This window comes from Macrobrachium rosenbergii, chromosome 19, assembly GCF_040412425.1.
Source record: "Macrobrachium rosenbergii isolate ZJJX-2024 chromosome 19, ASM4041242v1, whole genome shotgun sequence".
In the NCBI taxonomy this organism is placed as follows: domain Eukaryota; kingdom Metazoa; phylum Arthropoda; class Malacostraca; order Decapoda; family Palaemonidae; genus Macrobrachium; species Macrobrachium rosenbergii.
Window position 1 is genome coordinate 371,657 of NC_089759.1, and position 20,303 is coordinate 391,959.

Below are 20,303 nucleotides of genomic sequence, written 5' to 3' on the forward strand. Positions count from 1 at the left end.
CAGTTGTTACCTCTCCCATAACTCGATAAATTTAGATTAAATTTTCAAGTGTTAAGCAAGTTTTAAGGGATCACTGTACCTTTAGACTATTCAGTCTTAATATTTTTGTTATGAGGTTTCAAGTGTCTGGCCGAAGTGAGGTAAATTTTTTGGTCTTATTATTTGTGTAATAACCAGGTACCTGATCACTTAGTGTCAAAATATTTATATATATAAATATAATATATATATATATATATATATATATATATATATATATATATATATATATATATATATATATATATATATATATATATATATATATATATATATATATATATACATACATATACACATACACATATATATATATATATATATATACTAATAGGACCTCATTCAAACTGGATGGTACCTAGCAGAGATATTTATTCAAAAAAGTTACAGCTTTCTAAGACAAACAGTCCTCTTTCTCAAGTCCGGATAATTGAGAATGAGGACTGTTTATACTAGAAAGCTTCTTTTTTTGAGAAGTTTATATATACATACATACATATATGTGTGTGTGTGTGTGTCCTCAGTGTTTGTGAGAATTCCCTGGAGTCCTGATGCAGTCGTAGGACACCATTACAGGGTGGGTCAACAGTCATCTTCTCTCAGACAGCGGAAACTTTCCTTCCCCCAGACACCCCCAAAAATTCATTGGGATATAGTGTCACCTTATCTGGCACCAATTGGCTGATAGGCCTAAGAAGAAGTGCCAGGGCCAATCGTGTCCATTAGAGAAGAAATCAGGGGTTTTGAGGTTTTACAAGGCAGGAAGAAGATGCCCAACAAGGCGTTCTTTTGGGGGCAGAGCGTTTTTGTCTAGGTTAGGGGGAAAGACATACTTCCCCTCGCTGCATTCGCCGGGTTCCCCCTCAGCCTCTAACTCGTGTTTACTGTAAATTTTAGTTTGCTTAGATACTTGGGCCCTTGTGTAAGTCTTAGATAATACAGATCATTGTTAAATTTATCCCATGTCTTATTTAAGCATGACCCACAGTACTGTAGCCGGACCAGTGTAAGTAGACCCCATGAGAGGTCGGGGTCATCTTCCGGTGTCAGGTGTGTGGGGTCAGCTGCGAAGCGCTAATTAATAGTAAATATAGCGAATTGTGGGTCTGCAATCGTGCTAATTCAATAACTGTGGAGTGATATTAATTTGAGGACAATGGTGTATAACACAAGAAGCACGAGATTCCACAGGGCGAACAGTGACAAACGAGATGAGAGAGATGGTAGGGCGGTAGAAGTTAGTCAGAGAAAGGTTGGGGAGAATAGCGAAATGGACGAAGAAAATGTCATTGCCTTTATTAGGGCATTCCTGAAGTGGGGTTGGCAAGGAGGCGAGAACCCGATGAATGCGAGCGAAACGAACAGTAGTACACCGTCGTGAATTCCGAACAGCGATAGTACACATGGTTCTACGTCGGCGGGGAACTGTAGTAGCGGGAATGGAATGATCGTTTCCGCTCCATCCAGGATTGCAATGCAACCTTCGGCGCCGGCCGGTGTGGTGCCCCAGTGTGGTGATGAAACTTCCTGTGCCAGCATCAAACATCCTCGACTTCGATAACTCAAGGTCAAAAGAGGGCTTCGTGTCGATCAAAGCCTTCGTTAACAGTGTCGAAGAGGCCATTAGCGATTGGGTCGATGCCAAGTTGCTAAGGTCATGGAAAAACAGACATAAAGATTGGCCACTGTTCAGACGAGGCCTTATACCATGCTTCGCCCTACAAGAAGAGGCCAGGTGAGAGATATGGGCCAGCTATTCTCCAGCATTACGAGTAGGGGAGGGCATCGCCGAGTGCATCGCCGACTGTTGGCCGACTATGAAAGTTTGACCTCGGACGCAGAGCAGACAGAGGAGGGCAGTGAGAGATTCTGCAAATAGATGTTGCTGAAGACTCTCCCCCCCCTCAGTAGCTGCGCTGCTGCTCGGATGGGCAGCCCTTGGAGGCTACGATTGACTCAGCCCAGTTGGCATTAGAGAATGAGAGACAGCTGCAAGCAGAAAAGGGCATTGTCCTAACCCCCTCCCATTGTCACCTCTGCCAACCAGTCCATGACACAAAAGCATGCTCTTCCAGACCCAACCAACTTGAGCGGAGTTGGCCCCAGTGCCAAGCGACCAAGGGGGGCCAGGGGAAGGGGGAGCGTGGGTGCAGCAGGGAGACTCTGTTGGCAGTGCGGGAAAGAGGGCCAAATGCGTGCCCAATGCCCATTGTATGGCCAAAAGCATTGTTTCAGATGCAGTGCCACCGACCATCTGGTTAGCGAGTGTTCAAAAAACGGCACCGCTTCAAATGGCGCGCTCCCCTCCCTTGAGAGGCAGGGGAATGTGCCGGGGAAGGGGAGGAGGAAGTGTACTTGCATGCATCCTCCCTTCGGCACACCAAGGGCCAGTGGCAGAGACCGCAAGAGAAGAAGAGGGCCTAGTGGGAGTAGTGCCACCCCCGGCCAGCGTGTAAGTGGGAGTAGTGCCACCCCCGGCCAGCATGTAGGTGGGAGTCTTCCCCCGCCGGTGAGATCTCCCTCTGCCCAAGGGGTATGTGTACCTGTGGAGGAACAGAATAGACGTCCCCCACCCCTTCTCCCTCTCGCAAGAGTGGAGATTCAGTTCCTGTTCTTGAAGTGGGGATTAGAACAGGAACATATCACGCCTTGATGGACAGTGGAGCTTATGTGTCCCTGATCGAGGAACTCTTAGTGACGGGCGCTATTATGGCGTCGAAGGGATGTCTGTTGTTAAACACTGCGAGTGGCCATCAGATAATGATGCAGCACATTGTCAACCAGCAGATTTCCCTAGGTGGCTGAGTCTTGACTCACAAATTCCATATTGTACCGACAACTCACATGGAAGGAATTCCCATTATTCTGGGAATTGGCTTCATGCGAGAGCACAAGGTGGCTCTCTATGGGGTCGACAGAGGGGGAGTGGAAGTGTCAATGCCAGTGGGAACTAGACAGTACCAAAAACTTTCCGTCTTGGGTGAGAGGAGACAGTGTGTCAAGGTGGCCTGGGCATCCAAGGGGGACACAAGAGTGGTACCTGCTAGCCCAGAGGTAGGGGAGGTTATTCCTCCCTCCCATCTCTATTCCCTTCCTGTTGTCCCAGCACAAAAGTTAGAAGAAGGTACACTTGTATATATTAATCCCCATAAAAAGTGGGCAGACTTCATGCTGCCAGTAGTCACTACCATCGTCGATGGGAAGGCGAATGTACCTTTTATTAATGTAATTAGTAATAGGTTAGAATTAGGTAGTGAGTCTCTTTGTGATTTAGAAGTATGCACCCTTGTAACAGCCGATAACGCAGTGTCGGCCCTGACTACACAGAGTCAAGGTCGCGGCGAACCACAGCTTAGAAGGCTACTGCAAACAGCTGCCAAAGCAACACCTTTAAATTACCGCAGATGTGCGGGAGACATAATTGGGGAATACCAAGATGTGATAGCAACTGGAGATGTGCCCCCGGGAGAATTAATAAGTTACCCTTTAGAACAGAGACGGGAGACCATCCCCCCATTCGAACAAAGCCTTATAGAACTCCTGCATGTCACGAACAAGTAATCGATGAAACAATCAATCAATTGCAAGATCAGGGTATTATTCAAGAAAGCGAATCTCCTTGGGCTTCTCCAATCATTTTACTTAAGAAGAAAGATGGCTCTCTCAGGTTGTGTGTTGATTATAGGCGACTGAATGCCATTAAGAAAGATAATGCTTATCCATTGCCCTCGATCGAAGAACTTTTGCTTAAAGTAAGGGAGAGTAAATTAATTTTTCACCATGCTGGATCTCAAGTCAGGCTACCATCAAATTCTCTTAGATGACGAGAGTAAAGAGAAAATGAAATTTTTATGATAAAATAACGTTTCACTTATACTTACCCGGTAGTTACATATAGCTGTCGTCTTTGACGTCACGGCAGTATTCAAATTTCGCTTAGCGCTATCGTTACAAAAGGTGATCCCTCTACCCCCGCCTCTATCGGGTATCGGGAACCGTCCCAAGAACACTTCATAAGTTTTGCCCAACTGCCCAGGTGAGGGGAGGAGGGAGGGTTATGATTATGTAACTACCGGGTAAGTATAAGTGAAACGTTATTTTATCATAAAAATTTCATTTTCACTTATACAACTTACCCGGTAGTTACATATAGCTGATTGGCACCTTGAGGAGGTGGGGCCCTGGCAGCTAATAAAATTCTTGGAATTATCTACTTGCAACAAGTTAGACATAGGTTCCTTACCTTTAAAGGTAGCTGACTCAGTGGTTACTGCCTCTGTAGTCTGCTGGCCTTTATATTGTGCCGAGAGGATATAAGGGATCCGTGTGTCGGACACAATAAAAAACAGTACCTGCCGTAGAGAACATGGCTGCGTACGGACAAGTCTGATGCCCTTGATCAGGGCGCAGTACAACGAACAACAAAACGAGGGATCACCTAACATTACCATAAAACCAATACCAAAGATTAAAAACTGGAAGATACTAACACATCATGTATCTCAGGCAACCTTCAAAAACAACAACCCCAACACCAAGGTGAAAATGTTAGTTAAGGAGCGGACTCCTTTTCACCCTCCCCAACACCGTGTCAGTCGCAATAAAGGGCTGGCGTACTGCACTCTTCAAAAACAGTTTGCACGTCCACTAAATAATGCGATGCAAACACTGACTTGCATCTCAAAAGGTGGACTTAACCAAGTCCTTCACAGATAAGTTTCTGCTAAAGGCTACAGAAGTCGAAACCGCTCTAATCTCGTGATTTTACCTTAAGAATACTCATCTCCGAGTCAGCACACTGCTCATGAGCTTCTTTTATCAGGCTTCTCAAAAAGAAAGAAAGGGCATTCTTAGAGAGAGGCCTCGAAGGATCTCTAACCGAGCACCAGAGGTGGTCATTGGGACCTCTGAGCTTCTTCTTCTCTGAGCGTAGAACTTGAGAGCTCTCACAGGGCAGAGGTACCTTTGGGTTCTTGGGACCGACCAATTGGGAAAGGTCCTTAATTTCAAACTCTCTTGGCCAAGGTCTGAGACGGGGTCTTCGTTCTTGGCTAAGAAACCAAATGAGTAGACATACATACTGCCTTCCCCTTAGCAAAGCCTACTCTCTTGTCAATCGCATGTAGCTCACTTACTCTCTGGCGTAGCCAGAGCTACAAAAAAAGTCTTTTCGTGAGATCCTTCAAGGAGATATTCGCCATCGGTTCAAAGGACTGAGACCGTAACCATCTCAGCACTACGTCAAGATTCCACGCCACTGGTCTCTTCTGGTCTCTCTTTGACGTATTAAATGATCTAATCAGATCTGAAAGGTCTTGACTCAAAGACACTTCAAGACCCCTATGTCGAAAGACCCGAAGCTAACATGGCAGCTCTATACCCTTTAATGGTAGGTACAGCAAGCTTTTTCTCTCTGTGGAGGAACAAGAAAATCGGCCATCTGGGCTATAGGCGTCGAAGAAGAAGACACGCCTTCTCTTACGACACCAGGACCTAAACTGTGTCCACTTACCTGGTAAACATTGTGGAGGATTCTCTTCTTGGCTTCACGATAGCTTCGAAGCCTCTCTTGAAAAACCTCTCTTTCTGATGAGTCTCTGACAGTCTGCAGGCGACAAGATGAAGAGCGGACAAGTTTTGGTGGAACCTCTGAAAGTGCGGCTGTCTGAGTAAATCTGGTCTCTCTGGCAGAAGTCTCGGAAAGTCTGACAGTAGGTTTAGAAGGTCCGGGAACCACTCCTGGACGGCCAGAATGGAGCCACCAGAGTCATCCTTACGTTTGATGGCTTGAGAACTTAAGATTACCTGCCGCAGGATCTTGAGCGGGGAAAGGCATACAGGTCCAGGTCCGACCAGTCCATGAACATTGCATCCACGAAAACCGCTTTGTTGTCTGGAACTGGAGAGCAGTAAAGGGCAGCCGAGTCGTTTTGTCGGTTGCAAAAAGATCTATGGCGGCGTCCCCATATCTTCAAAGCTCCTTGCAAACTAGGGGATGTAAAGTCCACTGTTGGATAGGACCTGGTTCTTTCTGCTGAGAAGGTCCGCTGCTACATTTTTCTCCCCTTGGATAAATCTGGGTTACTAGTCTGGTCCCGATCTCCTCCGTCCAAACTAGAAGCTCCTCGAGGTCTCGTGAGGACCACGAGTGAAGTGCCCCGTTTCGAATGTATGCCAGAGCGGTCGTGTTGTCCGCCTGGACCAAGACGCATTTGCCTTCCACTTCTTTTTGAAAGGCTAACAGGGCTAAGTGAACCGCTTTTAGTTCTTTTCGATTGATATGCCAGTTTCTCTCTTCTCTTTGCCACTGGCCCAAACTTCTTTTGTCCCCATAGTCGCTCCCCAGCCCTTGTCCGGGCGTCGGAAAAAGAGTTAGGTCTGGGTTCGGAAGCTGAAGAGGAAGTCCTTGTGACAGCCTTCCTTCTGACCTCCACCAACGGAGGCACTCCTTTATCTTTTCGAAATGGCGAATGTGAAGGAGTCCGGGAACTGTTTTCCTGGGCCACTTCTCTTGCAGGTAAAACTGCAGTGGTCTCAGGTTTAAATAAATAGTTTTACAAACTTCTCCACTGAAGTTAAGGTTCCCCACGAGCTCATCCATTCGTTCGCGGAACAAATCTTCCTCTGCAGAAAGTCGTCTATCTTCTGCAGGCATGAGGCTATCCGTTGGTTGGACAGAAAAGCCTGAAAAGTCTGAGAGTCCAGACTCACTCCCAAATAGACAATCTGCTGACTGGGAGTAAGGCAAGACTTCTTCTCGTTGATAATGAGGCCTAGAGACTTCGTTAATTGAAGAGTCTTTGATAGGTCCTCCAAACAGCTCTCCCTCGAAGCAGCTTTGAGCAGCCAATCGTCGAGGTACATGGAAACTCGAATTCCTTCCAGGTGAAGATGTCTGGCTACTGACAACAGGATCCTTGTGAAAACTTGCGGGGCTGTCGACAGACCGAAGCAGAGGGAACGGAACTGATAAACCTGTCCCTCGAAGACGAACCTCAGGAACTTCCTTGAAGCTGGATGTATCGGGACGTGAAAATAAGCGTCTTGGAGGTCTATCGAAACCATCCAATCCCCCTGATGTAAAGACGCCAAGACCGACTGAGTTGTCTCCATGGAGAATTTTGTCTTCTGAATGAAATTACATTCAAACGCACTCACGTCCAGGACGGGTCTCCATCCCCTGATGCTTTTAACCAGGAACAGACGATTGTAGAAACCTGGAGATAGAGGGGCATGAAGCTGTTCTATCGCTTCCTTCTCCAGCATGGCTCGGACTTCTGAGCGAAGGGCGTCTGGTTTCGCGGAGTTGTGCGAAATACGCCTGTAAAGAAACCGGCCTCCACTAAAGGAGGTTTGGAAAGGAAGGGGATGGCATATCCTTCTTTTTTAAAACTTGGATCGTCAAAGGGTCTGCCGAGATCTGTTGCCACTCTTGCCAGAACCTTTGCAGTCTGGCTCCTACAGCTGAATGGAGGACAAAGGTTCATTTCTTCTCTGGGGCCGTCGAGGTTCTAGGCGTGGCTTTGCCTTTTCCTCTGGCCCTGCCAAAAACACGTTTAGAGGGTCTTCCTTTATACTGTCCATACGAGAAAGAGGGAGGACGAAACACCAAATGCGCAGAAGCGGTAGAAAGCACAGGTCTCTTTTTCTTGGCAGACTGCGACAAAAGATCCTGGGTTGACTTCTGGGCTAATGCCTGGGAAATTGCAGCAACCAACTCTTGCGGAAACAGATGAGCCTTGTTTAAAGGAGAAAACAAGAGAGCCGACTTCTGGCTTGAAGAAACACCTTTTGCTAGGAAGGAGCACCAAAGTTGCCTCTTTTTGAGAACCCTGTCGTAAATAAAGAGGCCAGTTCTACTGCACTGTGGCAGATGCCCCTATCCATGCAATCCACTACTCCTACCACATCATCCAAGAGCTCGGAAGGAAGATTAAAATCCTTAATCTTCCTGGCTAAGGCCGCATGTCGCCCAGTCAGGAAGCTCACAATTTCAAGAGTCCGAAATACGCTCTTGAAAACTTGATCCAGTTCGGAGGACGTAAAGAAGACCTTTCGCAGAATTAAGTGCGGTCCTCCTACTGGCATCCATGAGACTGGAGAAGTCCCCCTGTGCGGAGGCAGCCACACCCAGGAAAACATTTCCCCAGTCTCATACCAACTCCGGTTCACGGAAGGAGCGACGGAGGGGAAGACAGAAGACGTTCTTTCCAATTTCCCTCTTCTCGGCCAGCCAAGCATCCATCTTCTTAAGGCCTTTCTTCGCCGGGACGGACAGGACAAGTTTGGTAAAGTCGAAGAAGAAACAGAAGCCTTGTCCCTCTTGTACTGGGACCCAGGAGGCGGAGGAGCACGCAGGCGGAACGAATCAGGAAGTTCTCAATAAAGAACTTCAAGAGCTTCTTGTAGGAAGAGAGTTGCGGAGACTTCTCCTCCTTACACTGCTCCTCTAAGCCCGAGAGGAGTTCGTCAGAAATTGGGGATAAGTCCAGCTGGACAACATCTTCATCAAGTCTCCTTGAACTGAGACTTGAGTTACAGCGGGGGCTGGAAGGCTAGTGACATATTCTTGCTGTGTCACGAAAGAGATTGAGCCTGTTGAGGAGCCATCGGAGCGCCAAAGGCGCAGTTGATACAGCAACGAGTGGCGCCAAAGCGGGCCGTCGTTACCACAACGACAGGAGGCGTCAATGAAGGCGCAGCGGAGCGCTACGGAGCGGCAGACATAGTCGTCGAGCGGCGCCACTGGTATCACAGGGCGCCAAAGGAGGCGCAATCGGCACAGCAGCCAAAGGTGGCGCCAATGGAGCGCGCAAGCGGCGGCGCTACCGGGGCGATAGAACGAGGCGATGTGGTGGGCGCCGCTGGCATCGTAGGAGGAGCCAAAGAAGAGACTTGATTTTTAGACAAAAGTTGTAAAATCGAGTCCAAACGGGCGTTAATTCCGTCAATCACAAGCTGTTGAGGTCCATCGAATGCTGGAGCAGGCGCCACAGGAACAGGAGTCACAGGAGTCGCTGGCGCCAAAGGAGCAGGCCTATCAGATGTAATCGTCTGACAGGGAGGATCCGCCCGATAACGAATGAGACGAGTCCGGCGAAGAAAGCCTCTCGGTTCTGCCCAAAAGCTACAGGAGGGGGAAGGATCCTCCAGAAGAGCCTTCTTCTTAGGAATCTTCAATGGAGAAAGCAGACGAGACCTCTTCAAAGGTCTAGAAGAGTCAAACGCCAACCTCTAGGCGGGGAGGAACTCCAACTGGATCCACTCGACACTCTCCGCTCCTCACCTTTTCTGGTGAGGGCCAGCAGCCTGGGAAGCGGCAACAGGACTGCTTGAGGGGCAACTACTCGGGAGCAGGTCCCACTCACCTCCTTTCGGCTTTCGGCATGCCTTCTCCCTGGAACCTGGGAGCCTGACAGGGCCCTAGACCTGGGGCGTGAATGGGCCGAAGCTACCTCCTCCACAACACTTACACAAGGCACAACACTCGTATCACTGCGGTCTACTAACCGCTGCAAATTGTCCCCATTTTCTGCATGGAAGACATAAACGCGGTTAAGGACTGACACGGTATCGGGATTGGGAGAAACGGTGTCCGGGTAGGTAAAACTACAGGAACTACAGGGGGCACTGAATAATAGGATTTACAAAACCTCTTGACTACCTCCTGACCTCGAAGACCTAGAAGAGGCCTTCCTAATCCTATCTCTTTCTAGCTTCTTCATGTACTTCCCCAAAGCACTCCAGTCAGACAAAGTTAGAAGTTCACACTCGTTACAAGTCAAATCAGCAGAACATTTTTGCCCCTGCATGAAAAGCCACGAAGTGTGCGGATCTAGACTAAGCTTAACAAGCCTGGTTTTGCAGCCTTTGCTGCAAAACCGGATACCACTAGAACCAGAATCAGACATAATAGTCCAACTAATAATAACTCTCAAGCAATAACTAGCGCCAGCAAAACAACAAACCGAAAGTACTTCACCAAAAAAGGAATTAGAAGTTCGAATTGTTGAGAAATACTACCAGCAGCAGAACCGTATTACGGTTGCACGAAAAAACTAATGAAGTGTTCTTGGGGCGGTTCCGATACCCGATAGAGGCGGGGTAGAGGATCACCTTTATGTAACGATTGCGCTAGCGAAATTTGAATACTGCCGTGGCGTCAAAGACGACAGCTATATGTAACTACCGGGTAAGTTGTATAAGTGAAAACGGCCTTTATAGCGAATAATCGGCTATTTGAATATAATTTCCTTCCTTTTGGATTAAAGAATGCTCCGGCTCATTTTCCACGAGAAATGATGTCAGTTTTAGCTTCCATATTAGGTTGTGGAGTTTTTATATACCTGGATGATATCATTGTAATCGGTGCCACAGCAAAGGTGCATATGGCTAACTTGTTAGAGGTTTTAGAAGCAGTAAGGCGCCATGGCATGAAAATTAACCTCGATAAATGCCCAATTTTGTCAGGCCGAAGTGGAATTTCTTGGGCACATCATAACTTCTGAAGGCCTTAAGCCTTGTGCTGATAAAGTCTTAGCAATTAAAGAATTTCCACAGCCTAAACATGCGAAGGATGTAGCCAGCTTCCTCAGGCTCACAGGATTTTACTGTAAATTCATTAAGAACTTTGGCCAGATAGCGAGAACATGAGATGCATTAAGGAAGCGACCTGATTTCCAGTGGGGTGAGAAGGAACAAGATGCTTTTCAGAAATTAAAAGATGCCCTTGTGGGCGACGAACTCTTGGCTTATCCGAGGTTTGATCGACCATTTATTGTGACTACAGATGCGAGTTATCGCGATCGGAGGAGTAATAACTCACATAGACGATAAAGGTAATGACAGACTAGTTTGTTTTGCATCACGAGCATTAAAGGGGCAGAGAGAAATTATAGTACTTTCGATCGAGAGGCTTTGGCAGTCTTGTGGTTGCTGGAGAGACACCGCTATTTTTTATTGGGACATAAAGTACAGATCACAGCCCGCTAACGTACCTACTTAAGAGGAGCGAGATTTCTATTCCCCAAGCTCGTTGGATCGAGCGAATTCTATAGTGTGATATCCTAAAAATAGAGCATATTCCAGGCAAAAGTAATAGGGTGGCAGATGCTCTCTCTGGGAATGTCATAGGAGTAACAACACGTGCTGCAAAGCGCAAGGAAGAACGACAAAAGAAATCTTGTGACGTTGGTGGCACAAGCGGTGCCGGCACTAGTGCCAGCAACGTTAAGACAAATCAATCAGATGGAAGCCCAGAGCATAGAAAATGGGAATCTCGTGGGCACTCACAGATGAGTGGGAGTGGCGGGGGTGACAGCAGGTTGAATGCAAGTGGAACTCGGACTGGGGGAGTGAGTAAATGCCCAGAGTATGAAAGTGTGGTTGATTTTTGTGGTTGGAGTGTGCGAGAGTTGGTTGAGAGTCAAGGTTCTGAAGCCTGGATTAACCAAATCAAGGCCTGTGTGAGAGGTGACAGCAGCAAATTCCTGAGTTCTGTGTATTTGCAGAAGGATGTTTTCTTTATTGAAGGAGACATCTTGTTTTGCAGATATGAGAAAATGCCCGGTGATATCCGCGCCCGAGTTGTCCTTCCTCGAGCTTTAATAGAGAGAGCCACGCATATGATCCATGTAAGCCCTTATGCCGGGCACGTAGGTATAGAGAGATCTCTTAGAAGAGCCTGTGAACACTTCTTTTGGGTTAGCATGTGTAAGGACATAACTAGATTTGTAAGAAGTTGTCGCATGTGTAATACAATGAAAAGTCACAGACATGTGGTACCGAAGGCCCAATTGTAGCCTGTGGTACCTGTGAAATGGGACAGAGTTCATATGGATGTGGTTGGACCACTGCCTTCTGGGCAAGGACAGCCCAAATACATTTTTGTGTTCGTGGATGCATAAGACAGCAGGTGAAGTGGCTAAGGCGTTATGTTCTGTCGTGTAGAGGTTCGGGTGTCCCAAGATGTTGGCCAGTGACAATGGACGCGAATTCATCAATGACGTGATCCGTGAGTTTATAGTTCTAATGCAAATAAGGCATGTCGCCATCGCGTTTTATCCTCATTCTCAAGTACGGATACGTGCAGTCACCGGTTAACGGCAGGCTCTTTTAACGGCGATCCAGTTTTATGGCGCTTGTCTAGCAACGAGAATTGGCAATTTTCGGTGCCAAAAATCGCCGATTTCCGCTTATCGGCACCGATAATTGGGTATTGGCCCCAATACATACCTAACAGAGGCGCTGATAACCGAAAATCGGCGCTGGTAAGCCCCGAAAAAGCTCCAAAAATCGCCGATTTTTGGTTAGCAGCGATTTTCGGTTATCATCACACCCTCAAAAACGGAACCCCGCCAATAACCGGGGACTGCCTGTAATTGAGAATGAGGACTGTTTGTCCTAGAAAGCTTCTTTTTTTGAGGATGGGTCAACGGTCATCTTCTCTCAGACAGAGGACACTTTCCTCCCCCCAGAAACCACCCAAAAGTTCGTAGGGATATGGCGTCACCTTACCTGGCACCAATTGGCTGATAGGCCTAATGAGAACTGCCAGGGCCAATCGTGTCCGGTAGAGAAGAAATTGGGGGTTGTGAGGTTTTACAAGGCAGGAGGAAGATGCCCAAAAAGGCATCCTTTTGGGGGCAGTGCGTTTTTGTCGAGGTTAGGGGAAAGACGTACTTCCCCTCGCTGAATCCGCCGGGTTCCCCCTCAGCCTCTAACTCATGTTTACTGTAAATATTAGTTTGCTTAGATACTTGGGCCCTTGTGTAAGTCTTAGATAATACAGATCATTGTTAAATTCATCCTGTGCCTTATTTAAGCATGACCCACAGTACTGCAGCCAGACCAGTGTAAGTAGACCCCATGAGAGGTCGGGGTCATAAATATGTATAACTGAATCACGAAAATATGGAACGTGATTAATATATAAATAAAGACAAAATACACGAAGGAAAGAGAAACACTGGAGTGATGCGAGGCCTTTCGACTGTCATCCTTTACTTAGCAGACTGAAGAAATTTTAAAACAAGTTTACAATGAAAGCTCATATACATGACAGATGGGGATTGCAAAGGAAAAATATGTACCTGGAATCCAACACAACTGAAGATTAGTAGAACTGCCAAAACAGGGTTAAATATTTATGAGGCTTTACAAAGGATTAGGATCAACCATTCAGGGGCAGGACAATTAACCCTTAAACGCCGAGCCTCTATTTACAAAAGTGTCTGCCGTATGCTGGCGGCGTTCAGGAGTTAGCGCCAAAGCGGAAAAAAAGTTTTTTTCAAAAAATCACAGCACGCTTAGTTTTTAAGATTAAGAGTTCATTTTTGGCTCCTTTTTTGTCATGCCTGAAGTTTAGTATGCAACCATCAGAAATGAAAAAAAATATCATTATCATATATAAATATTGAAATACATAACCGCAAAAAAAAATTCATATATAACTGTATACAAATCGCGCTGTGAGCAAAACAGTTAAAGCTAATGAGTTGTTTTTTTTTATTGTATTGTACACTAATTTGCGATGATTTTGGTATATAACAAATTGTAAAACGATCAAAGCAACACAGAGAAAATATTATCACAAAATGATGCATGAATTCGTAACGTGCGGACGTAAAAATGATATTTTAATGATAAAATAAAGTTTGTTCATACTTACCTGGCAGATATATATATAGCTGTATTCTCCAAAGTCCGACAGAATTTCAAAATTCGCGGCACACGCAGTGGCCGGGCAGGTGGTTAGTACCCATTCCCGCCGCTGGGAGGCGGGTATCAGGAACCATTCCCATTTTCTATTCAGATTTTCTAACACCACTGACTCCTGAGGGGAGGAGGGAGGGCAATATGAATATATATATCTGCCAGGTAAGTATGAACAAACTTTATTTTATCATTAAAATATCATTTTGTTCATGAGACTTACCTGTCAGATATATATATAGCTGAATACCACCTTTGGAGGGGGGTAGAGACAGCCATGAATTAGGGAAAAAACCAATTTATTGGTAAAATTATTTTGGTTCCTTATCTAATAGCGTAGCTGACTGAGTGGTTACTGTCACTCTAGTCTGCTTCTGCTTTACTAGAGACCCCAGCGAGGTAGTGACCTATATAGCTGGCGACTTCTAGATGATCTGTCAACGGGGGCGTGACCACAATGTGACTAGATCATAGACCATACAAAGAGGACAAAAGAGCATTACTAACCATCTAACCAACACCTAAAGCATTAGTTTGCAAAGGATTGGGAAGACTGCCTCCAGTAGTCGACCCAACAACCATAAAAACACAATTAAAAAGGGATAGGATCAGAGTTACCCCCTGTCCCCAAGGTTGCTGAAGCAGCAACGTATGGTCCCAGCGAAAAGCAATTTTCGTATGCTACCTAAACATCTCGCCAAGAGTGTGAGGCAAACACCGAATTGCTTCGCCAAAATGTGGCACTGAGAATGTCACTGAGCACCATATTTTTCTGGAGCGCCATGGAGGTAGCAACTGCCCTCACCTCGTGAGCGTTAACTCTCAACAACTTTAAGTTGGAGTCGTCACAACTAGAGTGTGCGTCCTTAATGACGTCCCTAATGAAGAATGCCAGTGCATTCTTCGACATAGGTTTAACTGGTTGCCTCACAGAACACCATAAAATATCCGAGGGACCACGAGTGTCCTGGGTTCTTTTAAGGTAGTACTTGAGAGCTCTAACTGGACACAGAACTCCCTCAGGTTCCTGTCCAATAAGATGTGCTAAACCTTTAATTTCAAAGTGTCTAGGCCAAGGGTTAGAAGGCCTTTCATTCTTAGCCAAGAACTTAGGGCTTAAAGAGTAGACAGCATCGTGTTCCTTGAAGCCCACATGACGGCCTTGAACTTCGCTCACTCTTTGCTTGCGTCGCGCCAGAGCCGTGAGGAATGCCGTTTTCGAGTAACATCCTTAAGAGATGCAGAGTGGAGAGGCTCAAAAGGACTAAACATCAAAAACTTGAGAACTACGTCCAAGTTCCAAGCAGGAGGAATTAGCTGAGGAACCTTAGATGTCTTGAAAGAGCTCGTAAGATCGTGGAGGTCCATATTGTCAGACAAATCTAGTCCTCTGTGTCTGAAAACAGTCGAAAGCATGCTCCGATAACACATGATAGTCGGAACTGCTATATTGAGTTTTTCTCTTAAGTAAAGGAGAAAATCCGCAATCTGGCTCACAGTGATAGAGGAAGAGGAAAAGCCCTTCTTTCTACACCAACCCTTGAAGGTTGCTCACTTCGCTAGATATATCCTGTTAGATGAAGAACTTCTGGCTCTAGCGATGGCCCGTGCCACCTAGCCAGAAAACCCCTCGCTCTGACCAATTTTTCGATAGTCTGAATGCAGTCAGGTTCAGAGTGGGGAGGTTTTGATGATATCTCGCGAAGTGGGGTTGTATGAGCAGGTCTGCTCTCATAGGAAGGGTTCTCGGAACATCTACCAACCAGAAGAGAAACTCCGAGAACCAGTGGTTCGAAGGCCAAAACGTGGGGATGAGAGTCATCCTCGTCCCTTGTGAGGCCGCGAACTTGCATATTACTTCTCCCAGAATTTTGAACGGGGGAAAGGCGTAAACATCTATTCCCGTCCAATCCCAGAGAAGAGCATCAATCGCAACTGCCCCCGGGTCGAGTACAGGTGAGCAGTAAAGAGGGAGCCTCGCTGTTCTTGAGGTCGTGAAAAGATCCACAAGATGGCAACCCCAAAGTTTCCAAAAATCTTGGCAAACCTCCTGATGAAGGGTCCATTCCTTCGGCAGGAGTTGATGGCGCCGACTGAGCAGGTCTGCTCGAACATTTTCGACCCCTGCAACAAAACCTGTGAGAATCGAAATGTTGCGAGCATAGGCTCAAAGAATAATCTCTCTTGCAAGGCTGAACAGGGAACAAGAGTGTGTTCCGCCCTGTCTCCTGTCTCTTGAGGTAATCCAATGCCGTAGTGTTGTCGAACTTGAACTACGATTGCAAACTTGGACCTCGAAGAATTGGAGAGCTAAAAGATAGCCGCCAAATCTTTGATGCTGAAATGCCAGGACACCTGTTCCTCTTTCCAGGTTCCTAACACTTCCTCTCCCCTAGTGTTGCCCCCAACCTGTTGACGACCCGTCGGAAAAACAACACTAGGTCGGGGTTCAGAAGCTTGAGGGAGATCCCTTTCTGCAATTTCGTTGGATTGAGCCACCGCTACAGATCCTCTTTTACAGAAGGAAGAATTCTCAATTCCTCTTTCAAGTCTTCCTTGCTTTGCCAGTTCTCCAACAGAAAGAACTGAAGAGGCCTGAGATGCAGTCTCCCCAGGGAAACAAACTTCTCCAGCGAGGAAATGGTCCCCAGCAGACTCATTCATTCCCTCACCGAGCATGTTTCCTTCCCCAAGAAGGCCAAGACTTTTTCGTACATAGAAGTTGCCGTTCTTGCGACGGAGACGCTATAAAAGCCGCTGAATACATCTGAATTCCCAGACACAATGGACAGTGAGGGGATCAGCTGCGACTTTTCCACATTGACCAGAAGTCCCAGGGACTTCACGAGTTGCAGAGTCAACTGAAGGTCCTCCAGATACCTTTGCTTCGACGACGCTCGAATCAACCAGTCGTCCAAGTAGAGAGAGATCCTGACGTGCGACAGGTGCAACTGCATCGCAATGTTCTTCATGAGAAGTGTAAACACCCTTGGAGCAAAATGTGATGCCAACAGCATCTGGTGTTCCCAGGCGGTCACCCATCCAAGTACTGACCAGACCCAACGTTGCTTAACTTCACTGATCGGACGAAGCGGTGCTTTCAACGTGGTATGGCCGTTGTGCAGAGTCCAAAGCAGAGAGCCCAGAACTGGTACGTCTAGTCCCCAAAGACAACCTGAGATACTTCATCGAACGTGGATGAATTGGGGCGTGAAGATAAGCATCTTGGAGATCCAAAGATACCATCAATCCCGGGATGAAGGGCTCCTAGTATTGACTGCGAGTTCTCCATCTTGAACTTTTCCTTCCGGACCAAGTTGTTCGGCCTGTTGACGTCAAAGACGGGTCTCAGCCTACTGAAAGTTTTGGGACTAGAAACAATCTGTAGTAAAATCCCGGGAACTGCGAGTCCAAGACCTGTTCCACTGCTCTTCGCTCGAGCATCTGTTGAGCAGGTCAAACAGAATTTTCTGTTTGACAGGATGGCAATTGGGAAACAAAAACAAAGGAGGAGGAGACAGGAAGGGAATCAAGTAACCTCTCTCTAACACTAGGAGGGACCAAACGTCTGCCCCTCTCTCTTTCCAGGCTTGTGCAAAATGAAGCCTGGTTGCTAATGGTGTCTGGAGATGAAAGGAGTCACTTGCTACCTCTCTTGGAAGTGACATTCCTTTGGGAAAAACTCTCCCTCGTGGTGCGGGTTTCGTGTTGCTTCCCATGGAAGCCCCTTTCTAAAAGGGCAAACATTTCTTCTTAGCCAACTGAGGAAAAGAAGAGGACGATGATGGGGCCAAAGGACGTTTGAAGATCTGGAAAGAAGGTCTTGGATTGCCTTTTCATGAAGGCTGACAGCAATATTCTTAACCAAAGTCTGGGGAAGAGATGGCTCAAGAAAGGACACGAACTGCATGTTTTCCCTTCTGACATATTGGTGAAAAAGACTTCACCTAGAAATAGCAAGACAATGCTCTCTTTTTCAAAAGAACCTATGAAAACTGAGTGTCAAAAGTTCTTGAGCCATCTCTGACGTTTTGTCCATGCACCGCAGTACACTGGACAGCTCCCCAGACTAATGGAAACCGGATTAGTAGCCTTCGTGTTCAAAACTTCCAGACACCCGTCCAAGAAGTTAAAGACCTCAATAATCTTGAAGAGGCCTTTAAAATGGTGGTCCATCTCAGTCAGAGTCCAAGACACCTTAAAAGAAGACAAGTGGGATCTTCAAGAAATTACGTCGACTAGGATTGCAAAGTCCTTGAGAAGTCAAGGGACGTTAAAAATGTAATCCCCTGTCTCATACCAAATGCCTGCTTTGTTATAACAAGCGTGAAGGAGGCAAAGCGAAAATAAAACTTTCCTTGATTTTCCTGGCAGCCATCAATCCTGGACTTTCTGGAATGCCTTTTTAGTAGATAAAGACTTCCTCATCTTGAGAAAGCCAGAGTCCTTCTCCCCCTTAAGACAAAGACAACTGCGAAGGTGGAAAGAGAGGAGCCGAAGGTTGAAAAGTCTCAGGAAACAGATCCTTAAGTAAAATAGCCAGAGTCTGATAATCAGAGGAAGAAGAAGACTAAAGATGTTTCTCTTCATCCAAAGGCTGTGACGAAAGAGGATGTTCTTCCCCAGCTGGCGGGTCTTGAGTGAGAAAAGTAGTTCCGATTCGCCGATCGTGGCGGAACTCCAGCGATTTGAAGAAGTCGTGGCTAAATTATGAAGGACATCAGAAGTTGAAGCAGGTAGTTGTGCGTCCTGATGTACAACAGGAGCGGCGTCAACACAAGAAGACTTTGAAGCTATACGGCGAGGCGAGCGCGGAGCGTCATGGCGTGGCGCGCGAGAGGCTCCGTGGCAAGACACGAGAAGAGTTTCACAGTGTGGCGCGCGCGAAGCGTCATGGCTAGACGCGCGCCGAGCGTCAAGATGAGGCGCGCGTGAAGCGTGAGAAGCACGCGAAGAGCAAGACACGCGCTCCTGGCGCTTGTCAAGAGAAAAGTCCAACACCTCAAATCGGGGAAGACGATTAGGAAGCCACTTAACACTCTCTCTAGATGACAGACGAGAAGCCCCAAAACATCTAGCAGACAAGGAAGACGAAGCAGGAGACGAAGGTGAAGGTCTGTACCTCTTAACAGGCAGTTTCGAATCTTTGAAAGGTTCATGAGAGCATCCAGCTGTTGTTGCAAACCCAACAAAATCTGACACGTTGGAGAAGCAACTCTCTCGGGAGAAGGGCTGAACCTGAGAGAAGGAGAGGGGCGAGAGACGTATACTTCCTTCTCACAGGGGAAGAAGCTCTAGCCCTTGCCTTAGCGCGACAGGGGTCACTTTATTCGTCATCATCCGAAAAACACTTTATTCTCTTCTGCGGAGGAATATCCACTCAACTTTCTGGGGGCGAGCACAAACGTCTGGAGGAGGAAGAGGACTTGGATGATCCCCGGGGCCTGGGTAGCGTCAGATCGGTGGGAAGCCCCGTAACCCTCATGCGACTTTCGACATGCCCCCTCCCTGGTCCTGGGAGTTCGACAGAGGTCCAGGCCTAGAGGCATTATAGGGCGATCTGACGCCCCTCCACAACACTAGGGGCACTAGCACTAACACTTTGCGCTTGAATTGCATTCACTTTAGTTTCAAGAGCATGCATTGACTCCAACACGAGAGCCAGGGTATTACCTCCTGCAGCAACATACTACAGGGTTAGTACTAATATTTACTACAGGGTTACTAGTAGGAGAAAACCTGACTGTCCATCTAAGGATGCACTCTAGGAGGAAGATCTCCTCAACCTATCACGCTCCAATTTAAGCATATAGGCTTCATATTTCTTCCACTCACCCTCAGATAATCCCTCACATTCATTATACCGATTATCATAGAGCATTGAACACCCTTACATATCATACAAAAGTGTGAGGAACTATCAAAGTCTTTGATAGCCTCACCTTACATTCACCCAAGCTACAGACTCGATAGCTAGAGGTAAGACATCTTAATTATAAGAAAAGTCAAAAGCAAAATCAAAACGGTCCACAAAGAGCGTATGCCAAGTCACAGATCCAGTCGAATACCAAAAACAACCAAAATACTTAAGTGACAACAAATTTCGAAATCCAAATGGCGGAGGAACTGACAACAGGTGTTGACAGTCCGGCGACAGAGAAAATCTGAATAGAAAATGGGAATGGTTCCTGATACCCGCCTCCCAGCGGCGGGAATGGGTACTAACCACCTGCCCGGCCACTGCGTGTGCCGCGAATTTTGAAATTCTGTCGGACTTCGGAGAATACAGCTATATATATATCTGACAGGTAAGTTTCATGAACACAAAAAAGTTTTTTTCAAAATTTCACCATAAATCGAAATATTGTGCTAAAGACTTCCCGTTTGTTGCAAAATGAAGGCAATTGGTTGAATATTACTAGACTGTAAGTGTTTTAGCTTACAATTGCAGTTTTCGACCATTTCGGCCAATTTTCGTTGCTAGACGCACATAAAACCGGATCACTGATAACCAAGCCTGCCGATAACCGGGGATGCTTGTATGTATATAT

The 20,303-nt window shown here is 46.7% G+C and overlaps 1 protein-coding gene and 1 pseudogene across 6 annotated transcripts in view; both read right to left on the minus strand.

Annotated features, from left to right (window-relative positions):
• Nucleotides 1-20,303, minus strand: part of Tip60 (Histone acetyltransferase Tip60) — a 357,015-nt gene that overhangs the window by 244,173 nt on the left and 92,539 nt on the right. The window lies entirely within an intron of this gene.
• Nucleotides 16,758-16,874, minus strand: LOC136848886 (5S ribosomal RNA; annotated as a pseudogene).